General features: G+C 43.3%; 1 protein-coding gene across 9 annotated transcripts in view; it reads left to right on the top strand.

Moving 5' to 3' along the window:
• The first annotated feature begins 18,594 nt into the window (after nucleotides 1-18,594).
• The window catches only part of BTBD7 (BTB domain containing 7), a 57,699-nt gene continuing 55,229 nt past the window's right edge, over nucleotides 18,595-21,064 (top strand). For 3 of the 9 annotated variants that reach the window (XM_037031091.1, XM_037031093.1, XM_037031100.1), the window contains exons 1-2: nucleotides 18,595-18,816; nucleotides 20,583-20,711. The gene's annotated coding sequence lies outside the window, so the exon portion shown is untranslated. Of the gene's footprint in view, nucleotides 18,817-18,847; nucleotides 19,350-20,582; nucleotides 20,712-21,064 lie in introns of those variants that run through there. The other 6 variants (XM_037031095.1, XM_037031097.1, XM_037031094.1 and 3 more) reach the window with 5 other exon arrangements.

Genomic DNA, 21,064 nt, shown 5'->3' on the forward strand with positions numbered 1-21,064 from the left:
GTGTCTTTAAACAGAAACACACATAAAACAAGATTATGTATTGCTAACTTGACAAAAATTTTGTGACCAGCAGCTCACAGGAACCTAACCCTGAATTTCTCCTAGGAAAGATGGTTCAGTATTCAATACTTCAGTGGTCACAGTGACTTCATAGAACAGAAACTACCCCGTGTAACAAGAATCAATTTTACTTTGAATATAACCCTTTTCTGTATGTAAAATTAATTAACAAGATAGGGAAACAGAGCTCACTTACCACACTGAGCTACCACTTCCTGACACACAGCATTTTTCCATTAAGAGTATTCAATAAAGAATGCCAAATAAATGACTCAGAAAATTAAGTGCTAAAGTTCTAGGGAAGACACTCTCATAATTCAATACTCTTCCCCCGCCAGGACAAAGGTAAACCAGTCTTTTGTCATTAGTTGGAGCAGGCAGAGGCAGGCACCTGAAGTTTAAGCACAAAGTCCTCAAAGTCAGAGAAGAAAAATGTTCAAAATCAGCAACAGGAACATGGTCTTGATGAAACCACAAGGTAAGAATCTGTCCTGAGGGGCCAGATTACAGGGCCCAAGAGTGGGTTTGCCACCGGTGAACAGAGAAGGTGGATCTTAACAAACTAGTAAGATTTCAGTTAGCCATTGTACTCATACCTTTCAATTTCAGAAGGATCACAAATCCTTTTTATCGTTTCCTTCTGAAGAATTATTTTACCCAATTGTAATACTTAATTCTGTGGCCTACTTGTCTAGGCCTCAGGAGTCAGGCATTTGGCTAAGTACAGTTCTACTGTTCTACTTTGAAGTTATTTTTTGGATAGGGTTAACAGTTAAATCAATCAACTCTGAGTAATGCAGGTTACTCTCTGTAATGTGGGTGCGCCACATCCAGTCAGTTGAAGGCCTTAAGAAAAACACTGACTTCCCCTGAGAGTTCAAGTCTGCCAGCAGACTGACTTCGGACTTGAACTGCACTTCCTTCCTGAGTCTCCTGCGTCTCCAGCCTGTCTGCCTCCCCTGCAGATTCCGGACTTGCCAGCCTCCACAATTTTGAGCCAATTCCTTAAAATCGATCAGCCAATCTCATCCTCCCTCTTTCTACACACAAACACGGGCACATGTACATGCGTGCACTACACTGGTTACACTGGTTGGGTTTCTCTGGAGAGCCCTAATACACCAGTAAAAATTTTGAAATGGAACACAAGAATATTAAAGTAATTCGAATGCAAGTCCTGCAAGCCCTGCAGAAGTGGCAGTCCATTTTTGGTTTGCTGACCTCAAACAATACCTGACACATCACAGAAACAATAATGCCTGTTGAATGAATATTAGCAAACATGTAAACATGTATTCTCTGAACAATAACTTCTACTTACTGATTATTCTGGTTCAGGCACTATACTGGGAGGTGTTTTACCTTTGTTCAATGTTTTACTCCCCCAGAACATCCCTTCGAGACTATAATTTTTCTAAGTTCCCAGCACAGAGTTAAGGACACCAAGGCTCCGAGTTGAACTGTGCTGTCCCCGGCAACACCGTAAACGGAATAGTAATCTAAAATTCAAATGAAGATGTATATGATTCTTCAAACCTCAAATATGACTTAGCTACAAATAAAGTATACTGGTACTTACTAAACCCTAAAATGTAGGAATGTACAGAGGCAAATTTAATGAAAAGTCACTGTTTCTCACAGCGCAAGGGGAAGTCTGGATCTCATTCCTCTAAGCGGCAGTACCTATGGAATGCACAAATGGTAGTTAGAGTCACTGAGCTAAACCTGTATTACCTTACTACTACGTATCTAATTTTTTCAAGTTGACGTCATCAGACACACCCATTCACTCTCAGAATATGATACTCAATGGCACTATCCACAATAAGTCTGACCTTTCACAGCAGTTCTCACCATATTTTTCATCAATACATTTTCATCAGCTTCTACAATGATTAGAAAACTATGATCACACAATACCAAGCATGAATGGGTGTTAAATGTTTTATTTAACATTTTAAAATGACTATACAGCTCAACTTTATATTATAATGCAGAGCATAAAAAAGTGCGAAGTATTTACCATAAACGTATGGTCAATACCCACAATGGTTGCATCAACCCAACTTAACACTTTCACTCATGCAAAGAAGCTGCAGCTTTTCTGAAATCTTGTTGGGCATTTACAGCTGCTCTTCATCGTCTTCCATCTACTCTCTTCTGAGGTGGTTCAGGTTGCCCAGCACATACCCAAAAGGAGTTAAGAAAGTCATAAAGATGACCACGAGCCCAACAGCCACGTCCTGGAAGAGAAAATGAACAGCGCTGTGAACTGAGTATGGCTTTCTCGACCATCACTCACTGCCTATGGAAAACTGTTTTAGTTTTGAGGAATCTGGCCGTTGCCCTAGAAACTGGGGCCTGATGAAAACTAAAAAGTATCATTCTCACTCATTAATGACCTAAGTTAAAAGTTTTGAAAAATATTCATTTTTCTTCTAATATCTCCCCACTTCCAACCTCTGAACTCTGGAACCTAGATGCTGACCGGGATTTTTTAACGCCTTTGGTGAAAAGATACGTCTTGGCAAAGGAGAATGTGTTCAAAGGTGGTAGATAGCCTGCGTTGCAGTAACGACTGTCCTCCATCATGGCGCCAACCTGGAAGACCCACGAGGTCAGCCCAGCCCTAAATCCCTCCAAGGACCATGCATTCAAGGTCCTCGCTTCCCGCCCCTCAGGCTCAACCGAGGCGAGCTCACCGTGACCCTGACCACCCCCTGCTCCGCGCCCCCCCCACCACGCCGCCTTCCCAGCCGCCTCCAACTGTTGCAACTGCAGTCCAGAGGTGGTGGCTGCCCATGTGAGCCAGGACCCGGGTGCAGGACCCAGGTGCGCCCAACCTGTCCAAATGCCCCCAAACTCCGCCACGCATTCTTGTCCGCTGCATCCTGTACCGCCTCCCCGGGAGACTGGGCTCCAACTCACCAGAGCCGAAGCGGGCTGCTGGCCACGACGGGGATCCGAGTGGACCAGAAGGTGACCTGGCGAGGTTCCGCTGCGGCGGCGCCTCAGGCAGAGAACAAGCAGGCGGGGCATGACCAATCAGGTGGGACAAAGCGTGGCAAAGGTGAGCAGGTCAACTGTACGGCCCGCACGAGGCAGGGGAGACGAGTGCACGAGTTCCAGAGCTTGGCAGGCGGCGGGTTTGCGCAGGCGCCGGGTTTGCGCAGGCGCCTTGGAATACAGGGGCCCCTCCCCTTCCACTCGGCTGTGCCCCGCCCCTTTGCCTAGCGTCCCCTGCTCAGTCCGATACTCACACGTTCCCGCGTTTCCTCGCAACGCTGCCACGCAACGCTGCCACGCAGCCCTGACGCACCTCCCTTTCCGTCTGACTCCCACAGCCCTCGAACCTGAGCGCCTAGATTAGGCTTCCCACCTGTCCCAAACCGTCCACCCCCAATTCCACTCAGAGCATCTCTTGATTTTCTGCTTGGCGAGATGAAGCACTCATTACACTTCTCTTCATCTTTCTTTGTTCTCCACATATAACTCTCAACATGCCATGAATTCTTATTGGCAGAGTTTATTATATTTATACTCTGTTTTCTAATGTTAATTGAATCCCCCCCCACACTGACTATAAATTAATCCCCAACATTGAAAATCAAGACCGAACATCTGGGTTTTTAAAAAATTATCCAAGACTTTCTTTTTTAAAAAAATATTTTTTAATTTATTGGGGTGACATTGGTTAATCAAATTATATAGATTTCCGGTACACCATTCTACAGCACATCATCTGTATATTGGACTGTGTGTTTACCATCCCAAGTCAAAGGTATCTGTTGATGATATAAAAAATATTCATGGCAGGATCAAATAGAGTGGTCCTAGTAGAGAAGGTGATATCACCAGCTCTTGGAGGAGAACTGGAACATATGGTGATTTTAAAAGGTAATACTACAATAAATCTTTATCTACTCTCTAAGACAATTCAGTTTCTTCATAGTATTTCCTTTTTAGGACTATTGTGCAACTAACATTCTAGGATTTCCTTGGATTGCCCTGTTTTTGCAACCGGTATCTTCTTTCTTAGGTTCCTATTTCATTTTGATGTAGTACAGCATGAAGCAGTTCTTTCAGAAATGGTCTGTGGGTGATAAATTTCCTCAGTCCTTCCAAGTCAAGAAAACCTTGTTTCGCTCCCCACTTGCATGCGAAATTTGCTGGCTTACAGTCATCATCCCTCAGGAATCGACAAACAGTATTCCCTTGGGTTCTGGTGGCTGGTGTAACTGGTAAGTGCGATGCCAATGTGACTCTCAACCTTTGATGTAGTCTCTATTTTTTTTTCTTTTTGGAATCCTTTAGGAATTTTTGTTTGTCTTTGGACTTGTGAAGTTTCTTCAAGATACGGTAGAATATGGGTCTTCATGTATTAGGATTGACAGTGGACAAGACCTTTCAACTTGAAGACTTGGATCCTTTAGCTCTGGGATATCTTCTGTTGTTCATTTCTTTCTCTCTAGTTTCTCTATTCCCAATCTGAAACTCCTAGTGGATAGATATTGGCCCTTCTTCATAGATCATTTGTGTGTTTCAGTTTTTCTCTTCATGTCCCCTTATTCTACATTCTAAAAGATTCCATTGACTTTTTCCTCTAGCCCTTCTGTTGAGTTCTTCACTTAGCATTCTATTTCTAACCCGTTGATTATTTGCAGTTTTTCATAGAGCCATACATTCATATTTTATAAATACATTGTCACCCCAAATTTTTCCAAGAATATTAGTTTCAACTTAAAACAATTTTTTTTCTTCTGTTCCCTGAACTATTTCTATTTCTTCTAGGGTTAATTCTATTTATTCATTTTGGATCTCTCGGTTTTACTCAACTATTTTATCACCCGTGGTTGTCTTTTTATGTTTATGAACATGAGGAGCCAGGTGAATAACTTGAATTTTTTTCTATTACTAATCTGTCTTCAAGATGAAAATTCTAATTACATATCTGTATGTGGGGGCTGAATATGTCAACTGGCAGGCAAGAGTGCGGGCTGTGAACCAAGGGGTTCACCAGTTTTATTCCCAGTTGGGGCGCATGCCTGGGTTGTGGGCCAGGTCCTCTGTGGGGGCCACATGAGAGGCAGCCACACATGGAAGTTTCTCTCCTTATCTTTCTCCCTCCCTTCCCCTCTCTAAAAGTAAATAAATAAAAAAATTAAATTTAAAATGATACATACAGTTTACATTATTTGCCTTGGATTCTCTAGAATCCTCCCATGACCCCTCAGGTCCTACTTGCCCTCACCCTACTTTTGATTGCTCTGCTTTATTTTCTTCATGGCCTACAAGTACGATCTGAACTTTTACATTTTGTTTGCTAATTGTGTGTCTCCTTTACTAGGAGGTGAGCACTGCAAGAGCAGGAGTCTTGCCTGACTCCTAAGCCCCCCAGGGAGCATCTCACACGTGATAAGTACCCAACAAATATTTGTTGAACAAATGAGTGAATGCTCACACCTTTGTACTCTCTGTTCCTTTCCTTCCTAAAGACACAGTCTGGAGAGAGTGGAGAATTAAATGCTGAGAGGAATTGTACCCTCTCCCACGCAGTAGAAGCCTACAAAATAAGCAAGGGAGGTCCTGGATTAAGAGCAGAGGGAATGAATGCATGGTAGCACATATAAATACTGGTCATCTCTCTGTGGCCATGAGAGGAAACATGGGAGACTGGACAAAGATATTAATGTAGAATTGTTTCTAGACATTTCTCTCTTTCTACGGACCAAAGAGGATTCTAGTTCTGCCTACTCAGTTTTCTTTCCCCCCGCCTTGCTCTCCAAGATGGGAGAAGAGGGGGGGGTCAGAAATGCCCTGTTGAACTCTTGCAATGCAGAGTCAGGAGGAAATGGGGAGAGGGAGAAGGACAGGAGGTGCAGTTGGAAAGGAGTGCTGAGTTGCACTGGGTAAGGAAAGTAGAAGGAGAAAGGAAAGGGAAACTTACAAAGATTGCTATAGTCATGAATCTCCTGTAGAATATCTGAAAAACTGAGATAAAAAATTTGTCATCTTGAAATGGCTTTTAGGTGACAAATACTGTTACCGAACAAGGGTCCGAGGGTGGGGGGCAATACTTGGCCCACCCAGGGATGCCAAAAACTGCTTCAGAAAACAGAGGCCCCTCCCAAGGACGGTATACTAATATCTATTGGGCTCTTCTGTCTGCTGCCAATTGGAAAGACATCTCTCAATGCCAGAGATTTGTGAAAAGGAATCAAAATGTTTATTTAATGCTATTCGGGCCTAATGCCTTCCCTAAAATATTAAAGTCTTTAAGGGTATACACCTACACACACACACACACACACACAGCGCTCCCTTCTCCCACTGTCCCAACTCCGGGTACCGTAAATCAGGAAAAGAGCACACGTCCGTTTTTTCAGGTTGCTGGCACTGTGAGCTGTGTCGCCTCCCTGTCCAGGCAGGATCTCCAATTAATCCAAAGTCATGTGGCACCTTTCACTGGCAAGAGTTCTTTGTACCAAGTTCCAGTCAAAGTCTCTCCAGGTTTCCAGGCCACTCAGCCAAAGGGAGCACACCAAAGCCGCGTGGGCCTCTTCTACCAAAGCCGCACTCCACCAAAAGTGCGTGTCTTTCTTCTTCACCTAGTTGCAGGGATCTCCATTCTGGCAAAGCTGCGTTGTTTTCCCTTTCACCTGGCCAAGAGGGGGTCTGCACTCTGCTGAAACCCCATGTGGCTCTTTCTCTCCTAATGGCTACAGGGTGGGGGGTCCTAACTCTGCTGAAACCTCGTGTCTCTCCCCCTAATGGCTGCCGTGTCTGGGTTTAAATCCCCCGGTGCCCATCTTCCTCTGTACCCCTACTTCCGACTCCTCCCACTATCAGTTACACCTGCCAGTATTTCTGTATTATTATAAGTTTACTCGGCTGCCATTGTTAGTCTGGGCAGGTATGGTCCCATGTCCTAAAGCCAATCTCCTCCAAGCTCCCACGCAGGCACTGTAACTCGGGATCTGCCCCCCAGTCACATCTTGGGGGGAAGTGACTTCATTCCCCTAGCTCCAAGCATGGCCACAGCCATTTAACATATCCAAGTGACCCGCCAAAGGCTATAGATATGTTAAATGACCAGGCCATGGATTAGCTGCAGGGCTGTGGCTTTACAAAACAGCCCTGCATGTTCCTGGTCTATGTGTCCCTTCCCCCAACTCACACCTGTTGGGGGGGAGGGGTGAGGACACCTTATACGTCTCTCCAATATTCCTATACACTTTGAGTTCTGGACACTATTCCAAATCTTTCCTGGGCCCCCCCTTTGGCTGCACCCTGTATCAATACTATATCTCTATTGACATATCTGAGCCTGGACCACATGGGTGATGACTGTATAGTTGTATCATTTACATTAACTTTAAGTAATAAAAGGCGGAGGTTATCATATTAGAGTTTTTAAAAAATATCCAACTGTATACTGTCTAAAAGAAACCCACTTTAAAGATGAAAATATAGGTAGACTAAAAGTATGAAAAAAGGAAAAAGATATACCGTGCAAATACCTGTTACAGAAAGCAGGAGTGGCTCTACCATCCAGCAAAGCAAACATCAGAGCAAGGATTATCGGCACAGATAAAGAGAAACATTTCCTGTCTAAGGGATCGATTTATAAAAAGACAAACAATTCCTAAATGTCCCTGGACTTAATAACAAAGCTCCAAATTAATTGAAGGAAAAAACCAAGAAAAGTAAGAAGGAAAATAGACAAATCTAAAATTATAGTTGGAGAAATCAAAACTCCTCCTTCAATAATTGATAAACAAATAGAAAATCAGTAAGAATACAGAACACTTGAACACCACCATCATATTCAAGTAATTTATAGAACACTTTTTTAACAATTTCTAGAACACTTTTAACACTACTCAATACACATTCTTTTTTAAAAAAATACACATTTTTTCCAAGTGCAAATACAATATTTACCAAGATAGAATATATCTTGTATCACCAAACAAGTCACGAGAATTGGAAAGAATTGTATTCAAACAGTATTAAATTAGAAATCAAAATGAGAAAGGGATTGTGTCCAAAAAAACCTGATACTTTTCCTCCACCTTCTAAATTCTTCTTGTTGGGCTAATAATCAAATTAACAGACACAGATTAACAGGAAGAGATCCACATGTGCATGGGGAATTTAATGCATGTGATAAAAATTCCAAAAGTAGGCAACATTGGGAACAAAGGAGAAGGGTGGGTTGGGATATTAGATTCCAGAAGTGAGAACGGGTGAGTTACTGGTGATTGAGGAAGAGGAAAAATCCGGAAATACACAAGGCAGGAAAATGACTGCTACGCAACCCAGAAACAATGGGACACGCAGTATCTAGCCACCAGGCCCCTTCCTGAAGCCCTCTATTTACCATACTTACTTAAAATTAGGGTAAAACCAGCATCCTAAGATTGTCTTCCCGAAGCAGGTGTTTTAAATCTGAATCCCTTAGGCAGGTTCGTGCGGGGGAGGGGTGAAGGTTCTTTCTGAATCTCATCTCCCAGTAAACTGCTTAAAACCAGTATTCCCCCAAAGGCAGCTTCAGGTGGTCCCCTTCAAACTAAAGAACTCTTTGCCATCAATGTTATGCTTGGCACCAGCAGGCTGGAATTCAGACCCTTATGCGATGGATCGTCTAACTTGGTTAGACGACGGTGGGTTTTTTTTCCCCTACCGTGGAGAAAGACTTTCCACGGCGTTAGTACTGAAGCCAAGCTACCGGAAGAAGCAGAGATAAACAGCAAAGGTAACATCCTGATCAAGTTCAAATTCCCGGCTCTCACTGTTCCTGAAACCCTGCTCTTCGGCTCTGGGCCACTCTATTTCCTTTATGATGTAAATCACACTTTTGCCTTAAACTAATGGGACTGGATTCCTATCACCTAAAACTAAAAAGAATCTGAACAAAGACTATATTAGTGATCCTTTCTCCCCTCAGGTTGCTCCTCATTTTTTGTTTATTTGTTTATTCATTTATTTATTTTTAACATATTCGTTTTGCAGAGAGATTTGTTGTTCCACTTATTTATGCCTTCGTTGGTTGATCCTTGTATGTGACCTGACCAGAGACAGAACCCGCAACCTTGGAATATCAGGACGATACTCCAACCAAGTTACCTGACCAGGGTCTCCACTTTTTAAATTAAAAAAATTTTTTTTGGCTGACGTAGACTAACAAAGAGCTCAATAAGACACAAGCCCTGCTAGACTAATCCTTATTTAGAAAAGTTTCTACTGGAGGGCATGGATGTGAGTCAAGTATTTTAGGTCTTTCTCTGTGACAAAACCTTTCAATTACTTTTGACAGTCGGTAAATCTGACTCCACATTCAGCCACAACACAATTAAGCTCCCAGCTGCCCACCCCTACCAGAGGAGGTGGCACTTTTACTGCTCAAATTACAGGTACAACCTTCTTCTCCAAGTCACAAAAGACTAGCACTGTTAACTCACACCCCTGCAATTTTCAATAAAGGGCTTAGTGGGCCTGCATTGAATATGTTCTCAGTGACCTACAATGCGGAACCTTCCTGCTGCAGTTATGTAAAAGGACATAATTAGAGCTACAGCCTAGAGATCAAGTTTTCTGGGCTCTGTGTATACAATGAAACAGAAAGGCACACTCGCCTACTTAGTATTTTTAATCTGGTTCTTACAAATGCTCGTGTTCTAAATGAACTGGTGTTAGAGCTCTGGACAATTATATAATGTATTAAGACTGCACTGTCTGAGGCTCAAGCACTTTGCATTCTCTCCTCTGTTAAAACGTACTCTAATGGCTGTTCAAGGACCAAAGATCTTGGAGAAAAGCAATGCTTTTCTCTGGGTCTGTTTGTGGCTGTCTTTACAACTTAAGGACCTCAAAGATAGAAATTCAGATGAGCAAGAAGCAAGAGCAGACGGGATGCCAGGGTGGGGAAAATATTCAGAGTTACACGACTGGTAACATCAGTAACACACTTTTTTAAAAATTTTATTTATTTATCATTTTTAGAGAGGAAGGGAAGGAGAGAAGGAGAGAAATATCAATGTATGGTTGCCTCTCGTGAATCCCCTGCTGGGAACTGGCCCACAACCCAGACATGTGCCCTGACTGGGAATCGAATGGTGATCATGTGGTTCGCAGGCCTGCGCTCAATCCACTGAGCTACACCAGCCAGGGCAGTAACACACTTTTTAATTGAATGCACAAGGGTGACATAAGCTCCAAGAAAAGCGGACGTCCACTTTCACACTGAATCCCGAGAAAGAATTGTCTTTAGGCATTTAAAGCATGATCTTGGTGTTCTAAGTTGACTCTTGTGCAAAACTTTCCTTGATTCTTCCATCAAAAAAATTATGTCATTTGAAACCAAAACATTATAGTGGGGATTAAGAAATAATACTTTTCCTCCCACCTTTTAAATTCTTCTGGCTGGGCCAATAACCAAACTAACAGAGACAGATTAACAGGAGAAAATCAACGTGTTTAATACAGGCGCATGGGAATTCACATAGATACGGTAAATCTGCGAAAATCCCCAAGACATTGAGACAACACTGGGCACATAAGACTTTTTGGACAAAGGAGAAAAGGAGGAGGGGGAACGTGATGGGGTCTTAGATTTCAGAAGTAAGAATGGGCAATTTACAGGTAGTTGAGGAAAAGGGGAACACACCAGGCAGGAATGTCCTTGCTAGTGACTCAGAAACAATGGGACATAGTGGGTGTCTAGCTAACAGGCACCTGCCTGAAGCTCTTGTTTACCACACTTAATACAAATTAGGCTAAGGCAGTATCCCTAAGATCTTCCAGAAGCAGGTTTCTCTTTCTGAATCTGTTGGGCAGGAAAGAGGGTCAGAGTTTCTTTCTGAATCTTTTGTTTCTTAGTCAACAGCTTGAAATCAATATCCCAAAAAGCAGCTTCAGGGGAGTAGAATTTTGGTCCCTTAACTATTAAAACTGAGAACGGTTGAAGTTTTCTTACACCATTCTTTCCTTTTCTAAGTTGGCATTTCTCTTCCTCTCTTGAACTTATTATACATCCAGAAATTCTTCAATGGACTTCTCTGATGCTGGAGTGAAAAGGGGTGGGCAGGCGGAACAGAAAGATAGGTCAGACCTCAGCGCTGTCATTTACTGGTTGTAGAGGCTCAGACAAACAAAGTATAATAATATTCTCTTCAAATTCTGAAATGAAGATTAAATGAGGTAGTGCATGTGTCAATTAAGATTAGTTGGATGAATGTTAAGGAAAACCTAATGATAAATGAAATCCTCACGTCATTGGAAAGTTCAGAGGTAGGACCAATTTCAAGTGAAGCTTAATTAAGTGTTGATTTTTTAAATTCTGAAATGTTCTATGTCAAATTGCAGCGGCTAAAGAATGAGAAAAAGAGACAGAACCGTTAGTCTGTTAACAGATGCTGACCAACTAACAAAAGACTTTTCACATTGCTGTTTTGCCTGTTGGAATTTCGGATTAATTTCCAGGTGGAAATTAATTCGGATTAATTTCTGCAAATTGTTTTAGCCAGGTACATTCTAACTCCAGTAGCCTCTGCTTGTTTACCCATGGGATTTCCGGGCTGCTGCCCCATCCAACCCACAGGAGTGGACATTTCTCAAGATGGGCTCTGCTATCCCAGAGCTGCCCCGACTTCACCTTCCCCATCCCCATTGCCTATAGCTCACGTAAATTCTCTCGAGACTACCTCTTTTCCCACTTCTCCCTACTGGATGTATAAAAATGCTTACAAAACTCCGGGACGACAGATATGCTGTGTTTTCCACCTAGCCATGTTGCTGGTGATTTAACTCCGTGCCCCAAGACCATTCTCCTTTTTGGCTCCATAAAACCTTACTTACAAAAAGATTTTCAACTTTGGAAGTTAAAAATGTTGTGCCTAACAGCGTTTCTAATGACGTCTTCAGGGACATGGTTTTTCTTAGGGTACAAGTTACCTATACCTAAGGTAGGCTCCCCTTAGGTAGCAGCGCGGTGGCCAAGAGCTCCTGAGGCCGCGGTCTTTGTTTTGTTTTTTTTTAAGATTTTATTTATTTATTTTTAGAGGGGAAGGGAAGGAGAGAGGGAGAGAAATATCAATGTATGGTTGCCTCTCATGTGTCCCCTGCTGGGAACCGGCCCGCAACCCAGGCATGTGCCCTGACTGGGAATCGAACCGCAATACTCTGGTTCACAGTCCCACACTCAATCCACTGAGCTACACCAGCCAGGGCTGCTTTTTTTTTTTTTTTTAAGATTTTACTTATTTATCTTTAGAGAGGAAGGGAAGGAGAGGAGAGAAATATCAATGTATGGTTGCCTCTCGTGAGTCCCCTCCTGGGAACTGGCCTGCAACCCAGGCATGTGCCCTGACTGGGAATCGAACCCCGATCCTGTGGTTCGTAGGCCCGCGCTCAATCCATTGAACTACACCAGCCAGGGCCACAGTCTTTTTCAATCATATTCAACGGAGGAGGAGGAGGCTCTTCCAGCATATTCTGTACAGGGATAGATGTCCTTTTTTCCAGAAGTCCTAGCAAACATTTCATCACATCCTGGTTCTTGATGGGATTACATTTCCTCCCCTGAACCCATCTTTAAAGCTAGGTGAGTAGCATTTGCTGAAAATCTTAATCAAATCAGAAAACTAGCTACAGTAGGAAACATAGGCTCAATCCCACCCAAACCACTGGATTGGAGAGGTGAGAAATTATGACAAAGGAGGAAGATAGAAATGGATGAGGGACCAAGACAACCTGTGAGAATGTGCCTTGAAGTAGGATGCTGAGTAAATTGAGGTATATTCCATCTCTAGTTTTCAAAGGATTAAGGATTGGCTGGTGCTTTTGCAAATTAGATTTCCAGGGTGTTCTTAAATACTTGATATTGTATCACCATGACTCATCCTCGCTTTTCTACATAGTTTAGGGTTTACGTATCTATAGACCAGATGGTTTACCTTTGTTCGTTTTGTGTTTTATAGAATTCAAGATGCCATTATTTGATGTCTCACTATGAAAGAAAAAAACTATTAACTAAATTGTGACCCAGTGCTGATAGGTCATCAGTTGTAACAAGAAATTCTAGCATTATTAAAAATGTAAAACAGTACTACATCTTCCGAAAGATAAAATACAATACATGGAATTGTCTTGTGTAATTACTTTTGTGTTTTGCCTCTTTGGCTTAACATCATGTTTGTAAGATTCCTCCATGTTTTTTATCTAGCTGAAGTTCATTTAATGCATGAATATACCACATTTTTTTGGTCCATGCTACAGTAGCTGGATATTTTGGTGTGTTATTAGCTTTTGACTCATATAATCAATGTTGCTATGGACATTCTTATGCATTCTTATGTCCGTGTCACCTGGTGCACACAGACATAGGTTTGTATGTATGTGTGTGTATAATTTGCTGGGCCGTAGGACAAGACAAGTTTCATCTTTCCTAAGTCATGCCAAACTACTTCTCCAAGTGGTTCTTCCAATTTTTAACTTGCATCGGCAGTGTAGCGTTCCTATTAATCCATATCCTTATTGATGAAGTTCTTTTTCCCCAATCTGATTAGTCAGTGATGTGATCTTATTGCAGCTCTAATTTGTATTGTTTTTACACTAACTTTGAATTGGTTTCATTTGGATATCCTCATTTGTTCAATGACCATTTTCTATCTGGTTTTCTTTTTCTTTTTGAATTATAGGAATTCTTTGTGTATTTGGGATCTAAGCCTGTCTTGGTCTTATGTATTGTAGGTATGTTTGTCTATTGTATGGCTTGTCTTTTCATACTCCTTGTCATGTATTTTGATGAACTGAAGTACACATTTAAATGTAGTTAAATCCATGTGTAGGGGAGGCAAACCTTTACCTTCTTAGGTTTTTTGGCCGGGACTGAAAATTAAATTAGCATAAACAGATTAACAAGAGAAAGGCATACAGACTTTTACATGGGCATGGGAGCCCATCCTACCCCCCACCCCAGGAAAGTGAAGACCCAAAGAAGCAGTTAGAGCCAAATCCATATATTCTAAACTGGACAAAGAATATTAAATTGTGAAAATGTATCAAGACAAAGCGGCTTGAGCCAGAGAAGTGAATAGGAAAATACGAGTCAGTTTAACAAGATTTCATTGTATACATAGATTTCCTTTGTCCCTGATTCCTGTCTCTGGTGATAAGAATGTCTCTTTCCTCCTGGTACACAGAGGAAGTCTTTCATGTTTTTCAAGTACCAATCACTGCCCTGGGCACTATGACCATGAGTTGTTGTTTTTAAAAGATTTTATTTATTTTTAGAGAGGGGAAGGGAGGGAAAAAGAGAGGGAGAGAAACATCACTGTGTGATTGTCTCTCATGCACCCCCTACTGGGGACCTGGACCATAACCCAAGCATGTGCCCTGACTGGGAATCGAACCTGTGACCCTTTGATTCATAGGCTGGCATTCAATCCACTGAGCCACACTGGCCAGGGCTGACCATATGTTTTCATTCCTCTTCACATTTTAGACTCTAGGAGATTCAGAAAAATGCTTGGAAATAGTATCATATATGCAAAGCATATACAGAATTAAAAATTCTCTTTTCTTCGTGATTTGAAAAACCCAGCTTCTATATTATATTTCCAGAAAGATGACCTGGGAAGGGTCTTTGGTGGTTGGTTATAAAAAGGAAGGAACAGATTGGAGTAATGGAAAATGGAATACACAGTTAATGCAGAAAATGCCTCAGGTTTCCAGCTTAGGTGACCAAGTGATGGAGTGCCATTCATTGATGGAGGGAGCAGGGAGAGGAATACCCTACAAATTCAGGACTCTCTGTTACAAGGGACAGAAACCCACTGTTTTTACTCAGTTCCAATTGTTTAAGATTTCAGGGGGAAAAAGCGGGAGAGTTATCATGGGTCATAAAAACTAAAAGACCAGGGATGGATTGGTCTTTTCTGAAATTTCCAGAAGAGTTTCTCTAGAACCCATACTCTTCACTACTACTGAATACAGTCGACCCTTAAACAATACAGGGTTTTCTTTTTTTAAGATTTTATTTATTTATTTTTAGAGAGAGGGGAAGGGAGGGAGAAAGAGGCAGAGGAACATCAATGTGTGGTTGCCTCCCATGCAGCCCCTACCAGGGACCTGGCCTGCAACACAGGCTTATGCCCTAACTGGGAATCGAACCAGTGACCCTTTGGTTTGCAGCCCATGCTCAATCCACTGAGCCACACCAGCCAGGGCACAATACAGATTTGAACTGCAAGAGTCCATTTATATGCGGATTTTCCCCCCACAAATGCCTGTGCTGTTTTCAACCTACAGTTGGAAGTTTGCAGATCTATGCCATTTTCTATAAGGGACTTGAGCATCCTCAGATATGCTGAGGTCCCAGAGCCAACCTTCCATGGATACCAAGGTTATGTAAAGTTGGAGAGAGTGAAAAGTTATATGTGCAGTTTTGGACTGTGGCAGGGGGGTTGGTGCTCCTAACTTCTGCATTGTTTAAGGGTGAACTATACTACCTTAGCACTAGCATTTAAAAATTATTAATATTTAAAAATTTTTTTCAGTCTATCTTCCTATTTGTTTTTTACCCTGAGCTTCTAGTATTGTGCTTCACAAGTGGCACTGGATGCTTTAAAAAATGGGTGTTGAACTGAGCTGAATTGACAAATCTTAATTCTGATGGACTTGTAAATTGAGTTCATTCAATATCTCAAAGGTGCAGCTAAGTGCTATAACATGAAAAAACAAGGTGGATGAATTAACTGGTGGAGAAAGTCACAGAACCCTTACGGTTTCTGTGAAGGCAAATCATGCCCAGCTGGTGTACTAGAGTTCTTCTGTGCAGACAGACAAAGGGACAAGGTGCAACCAGCAGACCTTATTCAGCTTTTCAAAAAGCCTTTGGTAGATTTCCACATCAAAGACTTTAGAAAAGTGATGTTACCCTGGAATTACTTAGAAGGCTATCATTGTCAGTATTGTTTTAATTTTGTTTTTAAAGTTGTTTCTAGGTAACAGAACCAAAGTCAAGCAATGAGGCTTAGGAATAAATGAGATTGTGTGACTAGTGGAGACTGATCTTATTCAACTTTTAATAAATTATCAAGAGGTGGTATGGAGAATGGAGTTTTTAGTTTCCAAATAACAGCTCTTTTAGTTAATGCAATATTTAGATGATGAGGACAAAGGCAAAGAAATGGAAAATAACGGTATGCGGCTTTAATTTAGATAAGATTCAATTATATATTTAAGGGAAGTATAATAACAAAGAGGAATAGGAGGTGGGCATCTAGAGCCAATTCTTTGCTCCAAGTAGATGAGCCAATTTCCCTTGTATTTTCTCACTTTGAAACCAAAAAAGTCAGTGTTCATGCAGCCTATCTCTCCCTTAACCAATAAGCAGAGACAGGGATTGAATATTTACGGGCGCTTTATTCAGATGGCCAGCAACCTGAGAAGATGGTGGGTTTGTACTCTAACATACCGTCTCACATTTCCTTTCAAGCCAGCCTTTTTTAAAAAAATTTATTTATTTTTAGACAGAGGGGTAGGGAGAGAGAGGCAAACATCAATGTGTGGTTGCCTCCTATGTACCCCACCACTGGGGACCTGGCCTGCAACCCAGGCATATGCCCTGACTGGGCACCAAACCAGTGACCCTTTGGTTTGCAGGCCAGAGTTCAATCCACTGAACCACACCAGCCAGGCCATCAAGCTAGCTGTTTTTCTATGGAGGAAAAGTGTAGGTAAGAGATTTGGAAGTCAGGAAAGAGGTTAAGCAGATGAAAGCTGCAGTTCCAGTGGTTTCCCTAACATCCTTCCATCTGTTGACCGATGATGATTTTCTATCTGGGCCCTGTGTCCTGGGTGATTTTCTTATATGTGTCCAGGAACACAGTGACTCAGATACTATCTTGATTGCTTATGGTCTCTTCTGGAGCACAAAGGTCGAATTGCTTATGGTCTCCTGCAGTTAGGATGTGCTGTTCCTGCAGTTCCTGAAACAACAGCTGTTTATGTGCCCTAACTACTAGGCTTATTAACTATTACTTAAAATTAAAATTATCTAACTCTTGAGTTCTCCTATCAACTTTTGCTTGCACTCTTGTCTGTTGTCCATATCTGTGTATTCAGTTGGAGAGAACCTTATCAGCTAGAGGGGATTTTTTTTTTTCAGACAAGGGAATACTATATATAGTCTCTGCTCATAATCTCTAAATTTTCAAGGATTGTTGTAGGGGATATGTATGGGTAAAAGGGAAAAAATGAATACAAATTGGAAAGAGGTATCTTCCCTAGGAAGTAGAGAGATGATGAGTGAGCACGAGAAAGACATAACAAACCTGAAAAAAGTGTAGAGAAAAGCAATGATCGTATTCAAAGAGATAAAGTCCTTCCATTGAAGGATGTCAAAAAAGTTAAATCCTCCAACTAAATAAGAAATGTATTAAAAATGGCAGACCCAGAGATGGTTAAAAAACACATCACAAAATTTGAAATTGCTCTTATCCTTTAAAGTTTAGAGGTGGTCTGAGAACAACAAAAATACTGGGTGTGACTAAAAAAAACTTGTTTCTCAAAGGGTGAGTAAAGTTGAAAATGTAAATACTTTAAAAAAGGGGTTTTAAATAAATTCCCAGAGGACAAATACATCTTGTATTGCTAATGCCTACTGAAGAACTGTGAGCATTGAACGGCCTCATGACCAAGGTCAGAATGTCTGCATTCTAGTCCTGGCTTGCCTACTTGTTAATGCTAGGTGTATGCCCCTGGGCAAAGGACTGGATATTTCGAAGCCTGTCCCGACTACGGCTAAGGGTAGTTTTGACGTTCAAAAGAAGCTTTGTATTTACCAGTTTTGAGAACTAGAAGAAGCTCATCTCTGTAAATATGTTTTTGTTATTGCATCGCTGAAGTTTTCGCAAACTTCCAAACAAGAGCTATCCAGGTTAGAGTAATTTGGCTCTTCCACTGGCCACTGTGGGCTCGCCTTGGTTCTTGTCCTCCCCCGTTTATGAGGTTGTCTTGTTAAGAAAAAAAATTTGTGTCTTCAAGATTTTGTTTAACTAGCAAGGTAGTACCTGTAAAAGTACCATGTAGACAGGGCTTAAGATAAACTGCCAAACACCAAGTATGAAGACGAGACGGAAGCAGTCTCGTCTTCAAGGTTGAAGCATTGTGAGCGATCAATCAGGTCCCCGACCGCCCAATGGAAACACGAATTGAACTAGTGGTCTGGGAACGTAGTTATTATAATTCCATTCTGATATGATTTGTCACCATTTCAGGGAATAAGCACGATGGTACAATGAACTTTAAACTCTGAGCACCCAGCGCCCCAGTCCCAGGCGTGGAGGGTGAATAATGCGCTCGCACTCGGTTCCTACGACTCCCGGTGCCGCGAACGCGCCTTCCCAGCTGGCTGGTGCACGAACCACCGCTGGCCCACGTGATCCCGGGCGCGTCGACGCGGGAGAGGGCGGGTGGTCGGGCCGGCTCTGCAGCGCTGCGCAGGCGCCATGGGGCCGCACCAAGCTGAGCCCCGCCTGCTCCCTGTAGGAGTTAAAATGGCGGCGAGGGGAACCTGGAGTAGTCCCGGAGCCTGAGCCTCTGACAGGAGCGGAGAGGGCGGCGGCGGCCGCAGGAGAAGGAGGATGGCAGGGGGTGCCGGCGCCCGTGCGGACAGCGGTGCTGGCGGTGGCAGCGGCGGGGGCGACGGCCGGGGTCCCAGCAGCAGCAGCGGCAGGAGGAGCCTCCAGGGTGAGTGTCCCTCGGTGTCTCCGAGACTGTGAGCCGAGGCTGTGCCCGGCACGGGGCATCCTAGAGAGGAAGGGGCTGTGCTTGGACGGAGAGGCGGCCGTTCTGCGGCCGGGCCACCGCAGAAGGCACCGGGCCGCCGGCGGGGCAGTGGCAGTGGCAGTGGTCGGTCCGGGTTTGGGGCAACCAAACCTCAGAGGACTGGCCGGTCCCCGGTCCCCGTGCACTCCGAGGGCGGGCTTGGCTGTTCGCCGCTGTCCCGGGGGCAGAGGCTCGAGGCGTGGCACTCGGGGCGGGGAGAGAGCCCTAGGTGGCCGTGGCGGCAGCCCGGCGGGCTCCGAGCTCCAGGCTCTGGGCTCCGAGGGGCGGGACCCGCCGCTCCCGGGACGCCAGGACGGCGCTGCCGAGAGTCAGGCGCGGGTTTACCGGCTGCGGGGCTGCGACCGCGCCGGGGTGGACGTGAGACAGACCGGCTGGAATTGAAGAGGGAGCAGGCCGGGGAGCGCCGCGCCCGGGGGAGAAGTTGGATGGTGTAGGTAAGTTTGTATCTCGGGATCGGGATCGGAGTGGCACTGCGCTTTGACAGGTTGGAAGGGAAACAATACCAAGTGTTTGATAAAGGAGTCTGTGCTTGGAGAACTTGAATGGCCAAAAGCGTGCCTTTTTCTGTGTGTTATCATTTGCACAACTGTTTACTGCCCTTACCCCGGGCATGAGAACTTTCTCACCATTGTTTTCTTTCTTTTTTTTTGGGGGGGGGGGAACCTGTGAGTGTTGCTTCTCTGCTTTGAACTACAGCAACACGTCTGCACACCCCAGCACAGATAAGAAGTGCTCAGGGTTAGGCCTAATTTGCAGCGGTCTTGGGTGTCTTCACCGGGGCACTGTTCGCGCTGCGAAAACGTCCTGCTGCACTGAGGACAGAGGCATTTTCACGGGCTTGCTTAGTTTTTTCAGCTAACAAAATCTTTTGTCGTTGACTAGCATCCATTTCTTTGGAATTGCTGAAATAAATTACTCTCTTCAGGAAATGCGGAAGAAAGAGTTGAAGTTGTAAGAATCATACATGTGAGTGGCAGCTGTGGTTGAACCTGTCTTGGATTTTTGAGTCAGGAAAACCTTTAGGGATGTGGTGGGGCTTGCTTTAGAGCTGGGACACTAGGCGCAGGGAGGTAAGTGCAGCTGGTCAGGGATTGGACCCAAACAGGGCCTGGGTTTCGGGAGCCCTTCGCTGCTCTCCTGATTCTTACTCATGGATCGCATCCTGAGCGCTGATACCATCCCCGGGCCTTTGTGTAGTCAAGTTGAAGAACCTTGCTCTGATTCTGACAGCTGCCATCAGTTACCATAAGTAACTAATGATTTCCCCCCCCTAATCTGAATTTCATAAAAACTGACGTTTAAAGTTTTCACAGGCTTGGGACTACTTTTTTGCCCTATTACAGCATGCGTGGCTCATTCTTCCATGCATTCAGTAAAACTCAAAAGTCAACGTTCTGCCCCACAACCTAACTACTGTGTATTATTCTGTGTCCCAATACCAGCTTTTAAACAAGTTTTTTTTGCATCAGATTCTAATTTAGGATTCAAAACACCTGTTTTGTGTTTGCCGCGTTATAACACCTAGTTTTCATGTGTCTGGTTGAGTCACAGCAATTTTCTTTCTTGTGTCACAGGTTAACCTTTAGAAATACAATAACATTGAATGATTCTGATTTCATAATCTAGACAGTGAAATGCACACGTCCCAAGTTGTACCTTGTGTTCAGTTAAACAGGTGATCTTCGTTGTGTTTTGCGTCATGCTGCAGGAAAAAAGAAAAGAGTGGAACAAGTGGAATGTATAGACTTTACCCTCAGGAAATAAGATGTACCCGTATGAGTCTAGAAGACAATCCAGTAAGTTCCTCCAATGCAAAGAATGCTGTGGGTGTTCTGGTCAGAGGGAGATAAAGGAGGCCTCAGGAGTCTAAAGAACTTCCTGGAATGCTTGGGACCTGAGCTAGCCTCTGAGGGTTTAGATTTACAGAGAGATTGGAGCAATTACTTTTTGAGGTAAAGGCCAGAGTAGAAGGTGGAGATTCGCTTGGGGGAGGGGTATAGAGGGGAAGTAGGATGAGCTGGCTACTACATTTGGAGGATACTAAAAGGAAAACGTTAGATAGTTGGGAGATACTGGTCTGCATAAGAGATTGAGTACTGGATTGAGGAGATTTCGATTTTTTAAATTGAATGTATTGGGGTGATATTGG

The sequence above is a fragment of the Sturnira hondurensis genome, unplaced genomic scaffold (assembly GCF_014824575.4).
Source record: "Sturnira hondurensis isolate 20B ecotype Veracruz unplaced genomic scaffold, ASM1482457v3 Scaffold0021143, whole genome shotgun sequence".
Taxonomy (NCBI): domain Eukaryota; kingdom Metazoa; phylum Chordata; class Mammalia; order Chiroptera; family Phyllostomidae; genus Sturnira; species Sturnira hondurensis.